This window comes from Rutidosis leptorrhynchoides, chromosome 1 (genome assembly GCF_046630445.1).
Source record: "Rutidosis leptorrhynchoides isolate AG116_Rl617_1_P2 chromosome 1, CSIRO_AGI_Rlap_v1, whole genome shotgun sequence".
Lineage (NCBI taxonomy): Eukaryota > Viridiplantae > Streptophyta > Magnoliopsida > Asterales > Asteraceae > Rutidosis > Rutidosis leptorrhynchoides.
Genome location: NC_092333.1, coordinates 623,334,550 through 623,355,897, shown reverse-complemented (window position 1 = coordinate 623,355,897; position 21,348 = coordinate 623,334,550).

Below are 21,348 nucleotides of genomic sequence, written 5' to 3'. Positions count from 1 at the left end.
ATATTTATTAACTTGATCATAAAACGTTCTGATTTAAAACAATATTATTAAATATACTTTGATAGATAACGAGACAATGATTTATAGAAGCAAATGACCACAACGCTCAAATGTAAAGATTATACTTTGGGTAATATAGTCTATCGATGATTAAGTTTAATTATTGATAAAGGTACACGTCGCATAACGAAAAGTACTAGTTTTCTAAGTGTACAAAAATGCGTTCGAGAAACCGGAAGCGGGATATGTGACGATCGCTCCAAATCTATATGGACAATACGCCATTCATCGATTTCATAGCGAGGTATTTGACCTCTATTGTGATGACCCGGAAATTTCTGACCAAATTTAAACTTAATCTTTGTATGATTAACGTTTCCGACACGATAAGCAAAGTCTGTAAAACTGAATCTCAAAATTTTTGAACTACTTTTATATATTTAAATACCCTTCGGTTGTTTTCGACGATTCACGAACAATTATATGTAAATAGATACATATATACTATAACTTGAAAAGGTAACAATGTATTAATTATTTGATACTGTACATTAAACTTACTGGTTTAAATATCTATTTGAATATATATGATAAGTTGAAATATTTATTATTAAAATTTATTTATAAATAACTTCCAATGTATATTTAAAAACTGATTTATATATATTAAAAAGATATATACATATATATAATTTCAAGTTATTTAGTAAACGATAGTAACATTTTCAAATTGCTACAGTACCCAAAATGCTACAGTGTTTTTGAAAATCACTATTTGCTACAGTGAATTGCTACAGCCATAACTCTGAACCTGTGACATCATTCTTAGATCTCTAAATCTTTCAAAGCTATACTTTGACTTCAAAACTATGCAAGATCCTTTAGCATTGTTTTTACCGAAAATAACCTTGCAATTCCTTTTCAAAGTATCCATTATTATCAACCATTCAACCAGTCAATGACGACCTTTCAGACTTGTAATTTTGGCATATACATTTTCGTTACTGGGGAACCTTTCATGTTCCACCACATTAGCAGTAAATTTACCAACAACTTCATTGATCTTTGACCTTCCGAAAAATCCTTATACTCATTGAAACCGTATCATGTACTCATCCACATATTGTAACGGCAATTGCCATACCAACTATCGGGAATTAGCAATCAGTATTTTGAAATCTTGTAGCACGTCTACTGATGTTAAAGCTAAGGGGTATATAATACTATTAAATTTGATACAATTTTACACAAGATATTTATTTCTTTATAGAATGGATATACTTAAACCTTGCTACAACACTTATAGGCAGTGTACCTAATCGTACAGTAGTGTAGTTTTTAGTAAGTCCGGTTCGTTCCACAGGGAATCTTTTTCACAAAGCTTAACGCTATATTAGTTTAAATTTATAAAAATTCAAATATATATATAAGTAATATTATTATTATAAAGGGGGTTTTTACCGTTTAATAACCGGTTTGTCGATTTTAAAAACTTTAGTCGCAGTTAAAACCAAATGTAAAATATTAAAAATAAATAAAAGACTTAATTTAAAGCGTAAAGTAAATAACGATAATGAAATTTCGATAAATAAAAGTGCGATAATTAAAAAGTACGATAATTAAAAGTGCAATTAAATACAATAACAATAAATAAAAGTGCGATAATTAAAAGCGCAATTAAATATAAAATAAAGGAAATTAAATATGAAATAAAAGAATTATGCTTATTTAAACTTCCGTAATCATGATGTTTGACGTGTTGATTTTAGTTTTATGCCCATGGGTTAATTGTCCTTTGTCCTGGATTATTTAATATGTCCGTCTGGTTTTTGTCCATAACAGTCCATCAGTCATAAATATAAAGTGCGAGTGTCCTCGTCAAATTATCCTTATACCCGAAGTCAAATATTCCAACTAATTGGGGACTTAAACTGTAACAAGATTTTAATACTTTGTTTAATAATTACACCAGGATGTCGACTGAGTGTAACCCAAGGTTTTAATACTTTGTTATCAATTATGCCAAGTGTCCTTGTACATAATTTCACCCCTGTTTTAATAATTCTAGTGGCTATTAATCCATTCCCGTGTCCGGTTAAATGAACGATTATTCGTACATATAAATATCCCGCCCATCGTGTCCGATTGAGTGTATATGGTTATTTATAGGGACGTCCAATTGTAAATCTTTATATTAAAATTAACAAACTATCATTTAGTTAAACAAATATAAAGCCCATTAATAGCCCATAGTCTAATTTCCACAAGTGTCGTTCTTTTGTCCAAACCCCAATTATGGTACAAAGCCCAATTACCCAATTTTAGTAATTAGCCCAACATCATGATTACTTCGTTTTAAATAAGCATAATAATAACTTAGCTACGAGACATTAAATTAAAAAGGTTGAACATAACTTACAATGATTAAAAATAGCGTAGCGTTACACGGACAGAATTTCGACTTACATCCTTACAATATTCGCTAACATACCCTTATTATTAGAATTAAAATTAAAATTAAAATTAAAATTAAAATATAAATATAAATATTTACGTATAGATATAGAGAGATTGATATTTTTTGGATGGATTTTTCGTCGAACTGCGTTGGCTTTTATAGGAATTTGAGTCCAGGTGAACTCCGTGAGTCGCGGCCTTTTCCCTCTTTGAACTCCGCAAGTCGCGGAGTTCGATTTTACAGCTCACACCATTTTGGAGCCTTTCTTGCCGACGGATTATTATATAAATATATATATATATATATATATATATATATATATATATATATAATTTATATAATTAATTATATATTATATTATATTTATATACATAGTTAACTTGTAATTTTTAGTCCGTTGCGTCGAGCGTTGAGAGTTGACTCTGGTCCCGGTTCCGGATTTTTGAATGTCTTTGCGAATAATTTAATATCTTGTACTTTGCGTTTTGAATCTTGTACTCTTGTAATTTCGAGACGTTTCTTATCAATAATTGGAACCTCTTTGATTGTATTTTGTACTTTTGAGCTTTTTGATCTTTTGCGTCTTCAATTCGTCGAATCTGTCTTTTGTCTTCACCTTTTATTATTTTAAACGAATATTACTTGTAAATAGAACAATTGCAACTAAAAGCTTTTCTTTCTTGAGGAATAATGCTATGAAATATATGTTCGTTTTTAGCATTATCAAATATTCCCACACTTGAGCGTTGCTTGTCCTCAAGCTATATACTCTTGAAATACTAGAATCACTTCTTTATTTTTCACACTTTGTACATCAGTGATTTCTATACGGCGGTATAAACAATGGTAGTAACGATATGGTTTACAGTCCCACATGACTATAAAATTTAGATCCTTTAAGGAATTTGGATCTTTATGAAAACATTTGATCTTTTGAAAATTTTAATCTAGCTTTTACCCTAGATAAGTTTTCCGGAATAACCCTTCACCGGTGTTTGCAAAATATTTTTGTGGGTTTGGTGGGTTTCAGATTTGAAAATTTTAGCTCAAAACTTGCAGTTTTGTGTCACCCACTTGCTAACCTTGTATTAGGAAAGCAACACGTCCAGTATACTTGCTCCGTATATTACCTTTCGGTAAACTACCGTCCGGTTGTAAAGGAAAGCGATGAACAAGAAACTGTTAAGGCAATGTCTAATGACATGCATTTGATTATGGTCCAAAAATGTGTCGGATGCTATTGCTATCCTTGGTAGGAGCAATAGTAAAGATCATCCTAAAAATTTTCCGGTCTGGCACAAGGTCCTGTCTTCGACCATGCTATGCAACCACCGTTCTTACGGTTGACACCTGATTTGGTTCAGGTGACCTAATGAATTCCAGGTGAATTCCTAGGATTTTACGTTCAATGGTAATGAACGCATTGAAAATGGGTTTTCAGAAAACAAATCAGTTTTAATTTTGATCAAAATATTTTCTCGTTCAAGCTCGAGTTTAGATATCATTGAATTCCATGAGTTTGTAATTCTCAATATTTAAGGTCAATCTCAAGGATTGAGTAATATCAGTCTTAAAAGCTGATTTTTGATCTTTAAGGAGATTATCCTTTCTGGGGATCTGATTCATTAGTCTTATTAAGCTAATTTGCACGGTGCCCCCCCCATTGTACGAGATAAATCCTTCTCATGGCTAGGATAAATCTGACCACCTGGCGATCCTATTTGATGCTGAGGTCCGTGGATTTCCTGCTGATTTTAGAGATGACTTTTCTAGATTTTTCGTCAACCTACAGCTGGTCTGGATGACAACTTCCTGACCTAAATCAAGAAGCGCGTTTCTTTTTCGGAAGACTTTACTTCCTTTTAATGATGGAATTGATTCATCGTGTAGATCCATCTCTTCTTTTCTTTCATTGGGTAAAACAGTTTAGTTTAGTACAAAGCAAAAGTATTTTCAGTTATTTGTTACAGAAATATGTGACATATGTTTAAAATATCTTGGTAAATTTTCCCACACTTGGCTTTTATTTTCCTTTTTATTGTCCTCTATTCCATTTTAAATGAATTTTAACATTTTGGTTTGTTTCTCAATTTATGTCCTTTCCAAGGTAACAATAATTTCGGTGTTAAAACCTAATTTTATCATTCATAAATATGTATAAACATGATTTTGAGTTCATTTAATTGAAAATTTTGAAAAATTTTACTAGAATTGGGTAGTCAGTATATAAGACTAGGGCTGTTCTTTATTATCAGAGAGCACTAGATTCTAATACAACTACTGCTTTACTAGTATTTTTAATGGTAACCAAGTGTTTAAGATAAAAATTTTAAAAATCCGAAAGAATTTAACCCCTTCCCACACTTAAGATCTTGCAATGCCCTCATTTGCAAGAAATCAGTAACAATTTAAATTATTGAGGGTGATTAGCGTAGAAAAATGATTAAATTTTACCAAAGTTTCCAAACATATTGGCGTTTGTTTTCTGAATGATAAATGGTGCATATCATTTGTTCATTCCGTCTTGTTGTTATTTCACATATATTTTGCATCTTGTCGTCAAAATTAGTTGCTTTTGCTGAACTTAATGCCAGTCTTTGAAAATGCGTTGTTTTTCCCTGTTGTGTACATAAGATAAACTGCAAACATATATACATATTTTTGAAGTTTGGTATATTACCCCACATTCAAAAATTATTAAAATCTAATAATAAAAGTTAGAAAATTATAAAAACTATTACAATATTAACATAAGAATTAAATGTATCAACATTACAAATAATAAAATAAATAAAACTAAGTAGACTAGGGATGATACTGATACCAGTAGGGGTTCCATGCATAACCGTATGTGTTATAGAATGCTTCGGCTGGGTTATACGTAGGATACGGTGGTTGGATCCCTATAGACCAGGGAGGAAATACGGGCGATGGAGTAGGAATATAGTTTCTACCTATTTGTTGGCAATAAGCTATGATTTGGTTTTGATGAACTTGCCAATCTTCAAATGCTCGATGTCTATCATTTTCGTACTCTTGTGAAGCTATAAACCTTTGCATTTCTGTCATTTCATTTCCCCCTCACACATTACCTGGCTGTTGGTTTCTCTCAACCTATGGATGTCTACCATTATATCGTACTGCGGCGTTATTTCGCCTCTTCAAAACTTTAGCACCATGGTATACATTTAAACCAATTGTATCGTGGGGTTCTAGTTCTTCGATTAGTAATCCCCCCGACTTATATCCACACCGAGATATTCAGCAATCAAAGTAATAAATATACCACCTCCTATTATGCTATGCGGTCTCATCCCCCTAACCATAGCTGATAAATAATAACCCACACAATAAGGTATACTTACAGCGCTTTGTGGGTCTCGAATACACATATGGTAAAACAAATCCTGTTCATTTACCTTTTCCTTATTCTTTCCTCTTTGTGTAATCGAATTAGCTAAAAACCTATGAATTACTCTTAACTCTGCTCTATCTATTATCAAATAAGAGTAATTTCCCCCTTTAAATCGGTGATGGCTAGTCATTTGACTCCATACACCATGCGTATCAAAATTTTCATCAATTTTCCTACCATTTAATATCAACCCTCTACAATCGGCAGATGCTAACTCCTCATGCGTATATATACGTAAGGCCTGAGCCATGTCTAGTAAAGACATGTGGCGCATCGAACCTCCTAACAAAAATCTAATAAAAGATCGATCGGTTAAACTAGCTACCCGATCATTTATTTCTATACTACACAATAATTCTTCACACCATACTTTATATACAGGTCTACGCATGTTGAATAAACGTACCCAATCGTTAAAAGTAGAATTACCATACCTCTGTGTAAGTAATTCCCTAATTGGCCCGGCTAATTCTACAGCTTTTAACGGTGCCCATTCTATTACCCTAGGTACTTCAGAATGAAGAGTATGCAAACCCCTTTGGTATTTTGGATAATCTATCCAACGTCTGTCAAATCTCAAGTTCGGGTGCAACTCTTCCAAGTGCATATCTGAAAATGTCATGACTGGATGAGGTATATCTTGTTTATAGTAGTTATCCACCTCCTGTTGTTCTGCATTCTCAGCAGGAGCATTGCGAGCTTGGGATGAAGATTTACCCCTTTCAGTCTGCAAAACACATCAAACACAATTTTTTGTGCATCCAAATATGCATTAGTGTCAACAAAATCATCAATCAAAATAATTACAATGACATGTTCAATTTATATCAAACATAAGCTCATTTTCATATTTTTATCAAATCTACACTTTTTCAAATAAGCATATACGAAAATATTCACCAAGTTCATAAGCATTCAACTCAAATAACATGTCAAAATAATCATTACTAGCAATTAAACAAGTTTCAAATGGCATTATCTCTCAAAAATCAAGTTCATGAATTTTAGACTTGAAAAAGTCCACTTTAATTCTCAAAATCATGCTTAGGCTCAAAGTTTGGATCATTTAACTACCTAAACATGTTACACTACTTAATTTAGCAATAATTCATGACAAAAATCGGCCATAACCTGTTTATATCAAAAAGCCCCAAATTTGCTCAAGAATACAAACCCTAGATTACTCAAAATTTGAAGTTTAAGGCTTCTAATCATGTTAAATAGCATCAATCTAGGTTATACAAGCATAATACACAAGCAATTTAAGCATAATTACACTAAAAAGTATTAAAATCGAATTGGGTAAAAAATTGCTCAAGAACACTAATTTTCGGATTAAATGATGTTTAGGTGTAGAAATTTACCATTTTCCTTGAGTAATTCCTTGATAGCATCCTTCTCAACATGATTTTAGTAAAAGATTTGATGATAAACGGTCAAAAATTGCGAATTTGGTGTGTGTTTTTCGGGTGTTTGCGCAGTTTGGAGTGGGTGGGTGTGTGCAACTGAGCTGTTCAGCTCGTTTTATTTTTTTCTGGGTTTTGGTCTCTCCGCGAGTCACGGCATTTGACTCTTTCAAACTCCGCGAGTCGCGGTGTTTGGGTTTTTTTATTTTTTTATTTTATATATAAGCCTTAACTTATAAAACAAATATAAAATAAATTTAAAATTTTGTTTTCCTTTGTTTTAGGACGAGGTCGTTTCGGATCGATGTCCTAGTCCGTCCTTCGACAAAATTTTAAAATTTGTCTTTTTGTAGCGATTGTTTTAAAAGCTAAGATTTTTGAGTTTTTTTTAATGTTTTTGGCATACTTTAAGTCAATAAGTTTAAAAATAATGATAATAAAAGTTCTCGTCCCTCCCTCGGGTAAAGCAATTTCAGTTCAAAGACCTAGTCTTCAACTTACGACGAATTTTAAAAATCATATTTTTAACTTAGCGAAATAAAGTAAATTTTTGTTTTTTAAATTCACACCACTTAAATTTAAAATGCATAAAATTAAAAATTCATATTTTAAAAATTAAAAATTCACACCAAACTTAATTTAAAAATTAATATTATAAATTCACACCAAACTTAAATTATATTTTTGTTTTTATACATGCAAACTTATATTAAAAATATTAATTTTTCAAATATTTACAATTTTAAGTATATTGATTTTAAAAAGTTTACAATATTATTTTAATATTAATTTTAAAAACAAAGTAAAAATAAAATTAAAAATCTTTTTGGCTTTTATCCCACTTTAATCAATCAAATATTATCAAAAATATGCGCCCCTCTTTTCGGTAAAGTAATTTCGGTTCCATGACCTAATTTAACTCATGACGAATTTTTGAAATATTTTGGGTTGATTGATTAAAGATATTTATACCTTAAGAATAAACGTTAAATTTCGCAGTGATGTAATAAATTTTTGTATGATATCAATAATTTCGGTCGCCAAACCTAATTTTATTCAATACCAATTTAATACTTTATAGCGAACAAATTAGCGTTTATTATCAAAAGGTTAAAAATAAAAATAAAAAATAAAAACTGTACAGACTTACCTGTGAGATAGTATTCTTAGTTATATGATCTATCCCACTCATAAGATAGTCGGTTTAATTGGTTTTCCATAGCTACAAAGGCGTAACCTCGAGCATTCAGTGTTTTTTCTTCTAAACATATGAACGGTCCGTCTCTGCATAAAGTAATAAATTCGGTGTTTGAATAGGTTTGATTATTTGAACATTTACCTCCATGTGACCATTTTCCGCATTTGTGACATCTTTCAAGGTGTCGTGCTCTTCTTTTCGCTGCGGATTTTGATTTTCCTTTACCAAATTATAACTTATTATCTTCGCATCTGGATTCTTTTCTTACTCCGTCCAATCTTTCTCTGATTACTGATACTATTTCACTCGGAAGTGTGTCATTATTACGTTTAGTGATCAAAGCGTGTAGCATTAGACCATGGTTTAGTTCACAGGAAGTCTTCATTTCCTAAATAAAAATAAAAATTCAGAATGGGGGGAGAAGACTAGTTCTTTAGGGTCTACTAGGGAAAGACCATTCGGGTTCCATTTTCGAGAACTACACGAAAACAGAAAATCTAACTCTAACAGAAATACATATTATCCTTTAAAAGACTTGAATCTCCCCACACTTAGTTAGCTGTGGTATCGAAATTGTGATTAACTTCATTGTCAACTTCCATTGGACTATCTATGTAATGTTTAACTCTGTGACCATTAACCTTAAATTCAATCCCATTTGAATTTATTAATTCTATCGTTCCGTATGGGAAAACTCTTTTGACTATGAATGGTCCAGACCATCTTGATTTCAATTTTCTGGGAAATAGCTTGAATCGTGAATTGAAAAGAAGAACTCTGTCTCCTTCTTTAAATTCTTTTAAACTTTTGATTCTTTTATCATACCATTTCTTCGTTCTTTCCTTATAGATTAACGAATTTTCGTATGCTTCATGTCTTAATTCTTCTAATTCATTTAGTTGACTTAACCGTAGACGTCCAGCTTCATGTAAATCAAGATTACATGTCTTCAAAGCCCAAAATGCTTTGTGTTCAATTTCTACTGGAAGATGACATGCTTTTCCATAAACAAGTCTAAAAGGTGTGGTTCCAATTGGAGTTTTGTAGGCTGTTCTAAAAGCCCAGAGTGCATCCTCCAATTTAATGGACCATTCCTTCGGATTTGATCCTACGGTTTTTTCTAGAATACGTTTTAAAGATCGGTTGGTATTTTCAACTTGTCCACTTGTTTGTGGATGATAAGCAGTGGAGATTTTATGAGTTACTCCATATCTTTTGAGAACTTTCTTAAGTTGATTATTACAGAAATGAGTACCCCGATCACTTATTAAAGCTTTCGGTGTTCCAAACCTTGCAAAAAGACGTTTTAAAAAGTTGACTACAACTCGTGCATCGTTAGTTGGGAGAGCTTGTGCTTCCGCCCATTTAGATACATAATCAATGGCTACGAGAATATAGAGATTATTATGAGATTTTGGAAATGGACCCATAAAGTCAATACCCCAAATGTCAAATACTTCACATACTTGAATGACATTTTGTAGCATTTCATCACGTTGACTTATTTTTCCGGCCCTTTGACAAGCATCACAGGATTTGCAAAGAAGGTGAGCGTCTTTGTAAATTGTAGGCCAATAGAATCCATCATCATAAACTTTTCTTGCTGTTAGTTGAGGCCCATAGTGCCCTCCTGTTGGTCCTGTGTGACAATGGTTTAAAATTTTACTAGCTTCATCTCCGAATACACATCGGCGTATTATTCCATCTGGACAACTTTTAAACAGATGTGGATCTTTCCAGAAATAGTGTTTTATATCACTGAAGAATTTCTTTCGTTTTTGGTACGATAATCCTTTTTCAAGGAATCCACATACTAAATAGTTTGCATAGTCTGCAAATCATGGAATTTCATTATATTCAATCTTCAATAGATATTCATCAGGAAAGTTGTCTTGTATGGCCGATTCATTTAGAACTTCTAATTCGGGATTTTCAAGACGAGAAAGATGATCAGCGGCGAGATTTTCTGCTCCTTTTTTATCTCGGATTTCAATATCAAACTCTTGTAAGAGTAAGATCCAACGGATTAATCTTGGTTTGGCATCTTGTTTCGAAAATAGGTATCTAAGAGCAGAATGGACAGTATAGACCACCGTTTTTGCTAGAACGAGATATGAACGAAATTTGTCAAAAGCAAAGACAATAGCAAGGAGTTCTTTTTCAGTAGTTGTATAATTCGTTTGTGCTTCTTGTAACGTCTTACTAGCATAATATATAGGTTGAAATCGTTTTTCAATCCTTTGTCCTAAAACGGCTCCCATTGCAAAATCACTTGCATCGCACATTAGTTCAAACGGTAGATTTCAATTTGGTGTTATCATGATCGGCGCATTAGTGAGTTTCTCTTTAAGAATATTAAAAGATTTGATACATTCATCTGAAAAGATGAATGGAACATCTTTTTCTAGGAGTTTATTCATAGGAGTGGCAATTTTAGAAAAATCTTTTATGAAACGTCGGTAAAAACTGGCATGCCCTAGAAAACTCCTAACTCCTCTAACATTGGTGGGATGTGAAAGTTTAGCAATTACATCTACTTTAGCTCTATCCACTTCAATTCCTTCTTTTGAAATTTTATGTCCAAGAACGATGCCTTCTTTAACCATGAAATGGCATTTCTCCCAATTAAGAACTAGATTTGATTGTTCGCATCTAATCAGCATTCGTTCAAGATTAGCTAGACATGTTTCAAAAGTATCACCGAAGACTGAAAAGTCATCCATGAAAACTTCCATGCATTCTTTTATCATGTCGTGAAAAATCGCCATCATACACCTTTGAAAGGTTGCAGGGGCGTTGCAAAGTCCAAATGGCATGTGTTTGTAAGCAAAAGTACCATAAGGGTACGTGAACGTGGTTTTCTCTTGATCTTCGGGTGCTATTGGAATTTGAAAATATCCGGAAAATCCATCAAGAAAACAATAATAACTATTTCCGGCTAATCTTTCCAACATTTGATCAATAAAAGGTAAGGGAAAGTGATCTTTTCTGGTGGCGTCATTTAATTTTCTATAATCAATACATACACGCCATCCTGTTACAGTCCTAGTAGGAATAAGCTCATTTTTTTCATTTGTAATGACAGTCATGCCACCCTTCTTAGGCACGCATTGAACTGGGCTTACCCATGGACTATCAGAAATTGGATAAATTAAATCTGCATCTAGCTGTTTAATTATTTCTTTTTTAACAACATCTTGCATATTCGGATTTAGTCTTCGTTGGCGTTGCACATACGTTTTATGACCTTCTTCCATAAGGATTTTATGTGTGCAATACGAAGGACTTATTCCTTTAATATCATGAATCTTCCATGCAATGGCTGGTTTATGAGCTTTCAACACAGAAATGAGTTGTGATTTCTCATTTTCAGTAAGAGAAGACGATATTATTACAGGTAATTCAGATTCACCATGCAAATAAGCGTATTCCAAATGGTTTGGAAGTGGCTTTAATTCTAATGTCGGTGGTTCTTCTATCGATGATTTATATCGATATTTGTCTTCTTCTTTTAGCATTTGAATTTCTTCTGTTGTTGGTTCATATCCATTAGCTATAAGTGTAGCTAACATTTCAGCTTCATCAATTGGTTCATTACCTTCTCCTAAAGAACATTCTCCTGTTCCTTGTAATTCTGGAAATTCTTCCAACAATTCTGCATGTGAATCTATAGTTTGAATATAATAACATGTATCATCTGCAGATTGCGGTTGTTGCATTGCTCTATCAACTGAAAAGGTAACACTCTCATCCTCTATACTTAGGGTCAGTTTCTTACCAAACACGTCTATCATTGCTTTAGCCGTGTTTAAGAATGGTCTTCCTAATATGAGAGGAACTTGAGAATCTTCTTCCATGTCCAGAACAACAAAATCTACTGGAAATACTAAAGTACCAACTTTAACTAGCATGTTCTCCATTATCCCTCTAGGATATTTTATTGATCGATCGGCTAGTTGTATGCTTATTCTTGTTGGTTTCAATTCTCCAAGGTCTAGTTTAGCGTATAGTGAATACGGCATTAAATTTATACTAGCACCTAAGTCTGCCAATGCTTCTATTGAACTAAGACTACCCAGAAAACATGGAATTGTGAAACTTCCTGGATCAGATAATTTTTCTGGTATCTTATTCAACAGCACTGCTGAACAATTAGCATTCATAGTAACGGCCGAGAGTTCTTCCATTTTCTTTCTATTTGTGATTAGATCTTTCAAGAATTTAGCATATCTAGGCATTCCTGAAATCACATCAATGAAAGGAAGATTTACATTTATCTGTTTAAACATATCCAAGAATTTGGATTGCTCGGCTTCAAGTTTCTCTTTCTTCATTTTACTCGGGTAAGGAAGTGGTGGTTGGTATGGTTTAACATAAGGTTTATCCTTAGTTGTGTTATCTTCATTAACCTTTTCAACTACCGGTTCTTTTTCCTTATCTTGATCAGGTTGTGGTTCTTGTGGAGTAGGAATAGCTTCATCAGAAGTTACAGGTATTTCAGGTGGTTTAAGTGTTGTACCACTTCTTGTGGTAATGGCTTTAGCTGTTTCATTCCGGGGGTTAGCATTTGTATCACTAGGTAAACTTCCCGGTTTTCTTTTACCTATTGACCTTGCTAGGTTACTTACTTCTTGTTCCAAGTTTTGAATAGAAGCTTGTTGATTTCTAAATGCTTGAGCATTTTGTTCATTAGTTTGTTTTTGAGATGTGAAAAACTGCGTTTGAGTTTCAACTAGCTTCGTCATCATATCTTCTAAATTCGGCTTTTTATCATCGGGTTGTGGTGGTTTGTTTTGAAAATTAGGTCTTTGCTGGTTGTAAGTATTGTTAGATACTTGTTGATTGCTAGGACCTTGTTGGTTGTTGTATGGAACATTTCTGTTATAATTCTGGTTTTGATTGTAAATCGGTCTTGGCGGTTGATAATTATTCTGATAATTATTTCCAGGCCTTTGGTTTAGATATGAAACATTCTCTCTTTGTTCCATTGTTAATTCAATACTGAGACAATCTTTTGTCAAATGTGGTCCTCCACACTGCTCACAACTAATTCGTATTGAGTGAATATCCTTAGTCATCTTTTCCATTCGTCTCTCGACAGTATCTATCTTTGCGGAAATGGAATCTAAGTCATGGTTAGAATCGGCTCTAGCTGCTTTAGATGATCTAACGATATCTTTTTCTTGGTGCCACTCATGTGAGTGGGAAGCAGTGTTATCAATAATTTTGTAAGCATTAGTTTCGGTTTTCTTCATAATGGAACCACCAGCTGCAATATCTATGTCTTTCCTTGTAGTGGTGTCGCATCCTTGGTAGAATATTTGTACTATTTGACAAGTGTCTAAACCATGTTGCAGACATCCTCTTAATAACTTTCCAAATCTTGTCCACGCCTCATATAGAGTTTCATTCGGTTTCTGTGTGATCGTAACAATTTCTCCTTGAAGTCTTACGGCTTTAGATGCCGAAAAGAATTGTTTAAGAAATTTTTCAACTAAAACGTCCCATGTATTGATCGCCCCTTCAGGTAATGATTCCAACCAATCTTTGGCTTCTCCCTTTAAAGTCCAGGGAAATAACATGAGATATATCTGTTCATCCTCAACTTCTCTTATTTTAAATAGTGTGCAGATCTTATTAAAGGTACGAAGATGTTCATTTGGATCTTCCTTCGGCGCACCACTAAATTGGCATTGATTAGTCACCATATGTAGAATTTGTCCTTTGATTTCATAATCTGGCGCATTAATGTCAGGATGAGTAATTGCGTGACCTTGGCCAGTGCGTTTAGCTCTCATTCGGTCTTCCATACTTAAAGGTTCCAGATTCTCCATAATTGAATTTGTTGAATCCGAATCACTAGAGGATTCTGATTTAATGGTTCGTTCCTCAAAAATATCTGTTTGAATGATTGGTGGTTCCGGAGGAAAATTTAATGGTTCAAGATCTATGAATTGTCCCTGAATATTATCCGGATTCTCAATTGTGAGGTCGGGTTCAAAAAATGGATTATCGGAAATTTGAATTGGAGTACTTGGTCGACTGGATGACGATTCTAAAGGAAAATCAACGGCGGTAGTATTTGCTAGATGTCTTGATCTAGTTACAGGTGGTGAACGTACAAAAGGTGGTGAACGTCTTGCTCGGTGCATTCACTGAATATCCTATTAGTTTTTAAAAGGAAAGAAAAAATTATATAAGTTATCCAATTAATAGACTTTTCTGATTTTGCCCACGTTTCGAATAGCCAAAAGATGCAGCAGAGGGGCAGGATTCGTTTGGTCTCAATATAATTGAGGATTGTTTGGCTCCAATAACCCGGTCCACGTACAAATCCAACTATTACTACGAACCAGAAAATTTTGATGTCTATCAATTTAACCACTTAAAATAAATTTTCGTAATTTTAAGAAATTTAGATAAGAAGTAGAATAAAAATCTATGTCCTAAAACTAGAATTGCGAGAAATAAGAAAGAAAAAAAGAGCGTCGAAAAAGAAAAAGAAAAGGGTTGAAAAATAAAAGGCGTCGAATAAAAAGAAATGACTTATAGAACTTAAAAACACTCGACTAACCCAACCTTATTACTATCACTAATTTAAAATTATAATTGCAAATTGAGATTACTAATTGGAATGATAATTGATACATAGGTAAAAGGCGTCTAAAAATATTAAAGCTTACAAGTAAAACTATATCCCAAATGGAAATAACTTAAAAAGAAACTAAAACTTAAAAAGGCGTCGCAAAATTCTAAAGCACTTAAATCTTAGTCTAAAGAAAAGGCACTTAAGGGATTTTACGGCAAAACCTAAAAATCTAGAAGTAAAAATAACTATGGCAAAAACTATGTTTAAAACTAAAAACTAGCGAAAAACACAAATATTACGTTAAAACAATTAAAAAGGGACAAAATATAAAAATATACTAAAAGTTGTAAAAAGTACAATTTTTATAAAAATATTATTTTTATATTATTTATTTATTAAGAGTGTTAATTTTATAATTTATTTAAATTAATTAAACTAAATATACAAATTAAATAAATAAACTAAACTTAATTAATTAAAAATTAAAACCTAATTAGGGTTTTTAATTAATAATAATAATAATAATTACGTAATTAATGCGAAATTAGGGTTCTGTGTAACCCGTGTCAGACGGCTCCGCGAGTTGCGGTATTCCAGGCAACAAACTCCGCGAGTCGCGGGGATCGAAATTTCAGATGACAGGCTGTTTCGTTTCAGTTTTCGACGTAATTATTTTTGTTTTTGTTTTTAATTTAATTAATATATTTATATAATTTAAATAAAACTTATCTTAAAAAACTAAAATAGAAATAAAATACTTTATAATTTTATAAATAAAAATCTTAAAACTAGATTTATATATATATTTTTTTTCTGGTTTTTTTATGTTTTAATAAAAACAAAATATTTAAATAAAACTTATAATTTATAAAATAAAAATAAAGAAACTTTATAAAACTTAAATATTTAACAAACTCTTAAAAATATTTATATTTTTGTTTTTCTTTTTATATTTTTGAATGGTTAAAACGTATTTTTACAAAAGCATATTTTTATTTTTATTAGCAAACTAAAAATAATTTTTTTTCTTCTTTTTATTAGCGTTGCGCTTTCGGCGTTTAAGTTCCCCGGCATCGGCGCCAAAAATACTTGATGTTAAAGCTAAGGGGTATATAATACTATTAAATTTGATACAATTTTACACAAGATATTTATTTATTTATAGAATGGATATACTTAAACCTTGCTACAACACTTATAGGCAGTGTACCTAATCGTACAGTAGTGTAGTTTTTAGTAAGTCCGGTTCGTTTCACAGGGAATCTTTTTCACAAATCTTAACGCTATATTAGTTTAAATTTATAAAAATACAAATATATATATATAAGTAATATTATTATTATATAGGGGGTTTTTACCGTTTAATGACCGGTTTGTCGATTTTAAAAACTTTAGTCGCAGTTAAAACCAAATGTAAAATATTAAAAATAAATAAAAGATTTAATTTAAAGCTTAAAGTAAATAACGATAATGAAATTTCGATAAATAAAAGTGCGATAATTAAAAAGTACGATAATTAAAAGTGCAATTAAATACAATAACAATAAATAAAAGTGCGATAATTAGAAGTGCGATTAAATATAAAATAAAGGAAATTAAATATGAAATAAAAGAATTATGCTTATTTAAACTTCCGTAATCATGATGTTTGACGTGTTGATTTTAGTTTTATGCCCATGGGTTAATTGTCCTTTGTCCTGGATTATTTAATATGTCCGTCTGGTTTTTGTCCATAACAGTCCATCAGTCATAAATATAAAGTGCGAGTGTCCTCGTCAAATTATCCTTATACCCGAAGTCAAATATTCCAACTAATTGGGGACTTAAACTGTAACAAGATTTTAATACTTTGTTTAATAATTACACCAGGATGTCGACTGAGTGTAACCCAAGGTTTTAATACTTTGTTATCAATTATGCCAAGTGTCCTTGTACATAATTTCACCCCTGTTTTAATAATTCTAGTAGCTATTAATCCATTCCCGTATCCGGTTAAATGAACGATTATTCGTACATATAAATATCCCGCCCATCATGTCTGATTGAGTGTATATGGTTATTTATAGGGACGTCCAATTGTAAATCTTTATATTAAAATTAACAAACTATCATTTAGTTAAACAAATATAAAGCCCATTAATAGCCCATAGTCTAATTTCCACAAATGTCGTTCTTTTGTCCAAACCCCAATTATGGTACAAAGCCCAATTACCCAATTTTAGTAATTAGCCCAACATCATGATTACTTCGTTTTAAATAATCATAATAATAACTTAGCTACGAGACATTAAATTAAAAAGGTTGAACATAACTTACAATGATTAAAAATAGCGTAGCGTTACACGGACAAAATTTCGACTTACACCCTTACAATATTCGCTAACATACCCTTATTATTAGAATTAAAATTAAAATTAAAATTAAAATTAAAATATAAATATAAATATTTACGTATAGATATAGAGAGATTGATATTTTTTGGATGGATTTTTCGTCGAACTGCGTTGGCTTTTATAGGAATTTGAGTCCAGGTGAACTCCGCGAGTCGCGGCCTTTTCCCTCTTTGAACTCCGCAAGTCGCGGAGTTCGATTTTACAGCTCACACCAATTTGGAGCCTTTCTTGCCGACAGATTATTATATAAATATAATATATATATAATTTATATAATTAATTATATATTATATTATATTTATATACATAGTTAGCTTGTAATTTTTAGTCCGTTGCGTCAAGCGTTGAGAGTTGACTCTGGTCCCGGTTCCGGATTTTCGAACGTCTTTGCGAATAATTTAATATCTTGTACTTTGCGTTTTGAATCTTGTATTCTTGTAATTTCGAGACGTTTCTTATCAATAATTGGAACCTCTTTGATTGTATTTTATACTTTTGAGCTTTTTAGTCTTTTGCGTCTTCAATTCGTCGAATCTGTCTTTTGTCTTCACCTTTTATTATTTTAAACGAATATTACTTGTAAATAGAACAATTGCAACTAAAAGCTTGTCTTTCTTGAGGAATAATGCTATGAAATATATGTTCGTTTTTAGCATTATCATCTATGCCAACAGTTATATGTGTACATATAACGTCTACCTCCTGGACTTACATACTTCGAATGTGAAGTTTTCAAAAAAAAACACCCCAAACTACGAAACTAGTTCTCCGAATTTTGGAAAAATGTTGATGAAGCAGCAAAAACTGTAAACGACCTTAACAGTCAAAAGTTTGATGATAAAGAATAGTATGGTGGTAAAGCTGAGAAAAAGAGAAAGTTTGGAACTGGAAAACAGATTGAGCAAAGTATGAAAGAGGTTGTGGATAAATCACAAGGACGAAACTTGTCTTCAAAGAATCCAAATGATTCAGTATCTGCTGAAGCCATTAACGAATACCTTGCTTCTGAATCTAAACCCTTGCGGACAATATTCTTCATCATCCTCTGATATTAGAAATTCTAAGATATCATCGTATCTTTCATTATAAATATCCTCCATATTTCTGGAGATAATTTCATAATCATTCTTATCGAAAATCAATTTTCTCTTTACGATATCTGTGTTACACCATAAAAGAAACTATTTTAGTTTCTAAATTCTAAAATTTTCAAGTTTAAAATATAAATGTTTTGAAGTAATGTTGGGAATTGAAAGCATGAGTTAATATAATATAATGACACTTGATCTACGTGATTATATTACAGTAAGTCATGCTGAGTTTCTAATGGAACGTGATAAAGGTTCACATATCATACCCTCATCATGAACCATGTTACATAACTCTTTCATTCTATATAATCTCTAAAAATATCAAGAAAATATTTTCTTAATGATTCGGTCTTTTTTGAGGTATTCTGGTAATTTGACAAGTCAGATTGTGCTATTACCATTTCTTTCTTAGAACATTAGTTATGTTCATCTGAAACTTCATACCTACGAATTCTGGACCATTATCTGCTTGACTTAAGGTCGGGAAGAGAAAACGAAAGCATGAAGCACCGAAATATAATGGAGAATATAAAGCCCGATAACAACCCCGAAATTACAAACCGTGTATATCAATGCGTATAGCAATATAAAGACACGGAAGAATGAAAAACACTATAACCCCAAGGTAATAGTAGAAAAAAATAACTTCCTCTGGTGGCAGATGAAAAAGAAGAATGAAGGATACGATAGCCAGGAAAATATCAAGAATCAGAACTGGATTAAGCATTTTCACAATCTATTGGGATGTATGAAATAATAAAGAAGATTATAGGAGTGTTGAAAATAAATGAAACGGAAGAGGTCAATTTATAGCAAAATATCGGACGCAGCAATAGAGGCAGGTTACGCATTTAATCAAAGAAAATCCTAATTTCCGCAAATTCCGAAAAATCAAATCTTATTTAAATTATGAAGATTTTCTATTCCTTAAAATCCGGAAATCAATCGTTACTACATCAAGAGATAAGACGCATCTCTATTCTCCATTTCACTTGATTACGATAACTTCTCTCATACGCTTCGAGTAATTGGATTATTTTATCCATATTATTCAAACATAGATACAACTCTATTATCAACTCATATTCGTCATTAAAACATTTTTATTGTTAGCCATAACGACCTCACTCAAATTTCGGGACGAAATTTCTTTAACGGGTAGGTACTGTGATGACCCGGAAATTTCTGACCAAATTTAAACTTAATCTTTGTATGATTAACATTTTCGACATGATAAGCAAAGTCTGTAAAACTGAATCTCAAAATTTTTGAACTACTTTTATATATTTAAATACCATTCGGTTGTTTTCGACGATTCGCGAACAATTATATGTAAATAGCTACATATATACTATAACTTGAAAAGGTAACAATGTATTAATTATTTGATACTGTACATTAAACTTATTGGTTTAAATATCTATTTGAATATATATGATAAGTTGAAATATTTATTATTAAAATTTATTTATAAATAACTTCCAATGTGTATTTAAAAACTGATTTATATATATTAAAAAGATATATACATATATATAATTTCAAGTTATTTAGTAAACGATAGTAACATTTTCAAATTGCTACAGTACCCAAAATGCTACAGTGTTTTTGAAAATCACTATTTGCTACAGTGAAATTGACTTTGCTACAGTGAATTGCTACAGCCATAACTCTGAACCGGTGATATCATTCTTAGATCTCTACATCTTTCAAAGCTATACTTTGACTTCAAAACTATGCAAGATCCTTTAGCATTGTTTTTACCGAAAATAACCTTGCAATTCCTTTTCAAAGTATCCAGTATTATCAACCATTCAACCAGTCAAAGACGACCTTTCAGACTTGTAATTTTGGCATATACGTTTTCGTTACTGGGGAACCTTTCATGTTCCACCACATTAGCAGTAAATTTACCAACAACTTCATTGATCTTTGACCTTCCGAAAAATTCTTATACTCATTGAAACCGTATCATGTACTCATCCACATATTGTAACGGCAATTGTCATACCAACTATCGGGAATTAGCAATCAGTATTTTGAAATCTTGTAGCACGTCTACTGATGTTAAAGATAAGGGGTATATAATACTATTATATTTGATACAATTTTACACAAGATATTTATTTATTTATAGAATGGATATACTTAAACCTTGTTACAACACTTATAGGCAGTGTACCTAATCGTACAGTAGTGTAGTTTTTAGTAAGTCTGGTTCGTTCTACGGGGAATCTTTTTCACAAAGCTTAACGCTATATTAGTTTAAATTTATAAAAATACAAATATATATATAAGTAATATTATTATTATAAAGGGGAGTTTTTACCGTTTAATGACCGGTTTATAGATTTTAAAAACTTTAGTCGCAGTTATGGATGATTTAAGACTATATTTTGACAAAGGTATGATTCACGAAACGTAAAGTACAAGTTTTCTCAGTATACGATAGGACGTTCGAAAAACCGGAACCGGGACATAAGTCGAGTGACGACGTACGACTTATCGGAACGAAAATTACAAGTCAACTATGCATGTGAATTTAATATAATATATAATTAATTATATAAATTAAATATATTATATTAATAATTAAAAAATATGTCGACAAACTAGAAGTTAAAAGATCATGAGCTGGAAATCTATCCCATGCGATAGCATGGGAAATGGTCTTGGAGACCATGCGATTGCATGGCAGTCCTGGACAGGCCACACCTATAAAGCTCGAGATATCTGCCTCTGTTTTAATTTAAAAATTACTCCGTATTATGTTTATTAATTATATTATTATTATTATT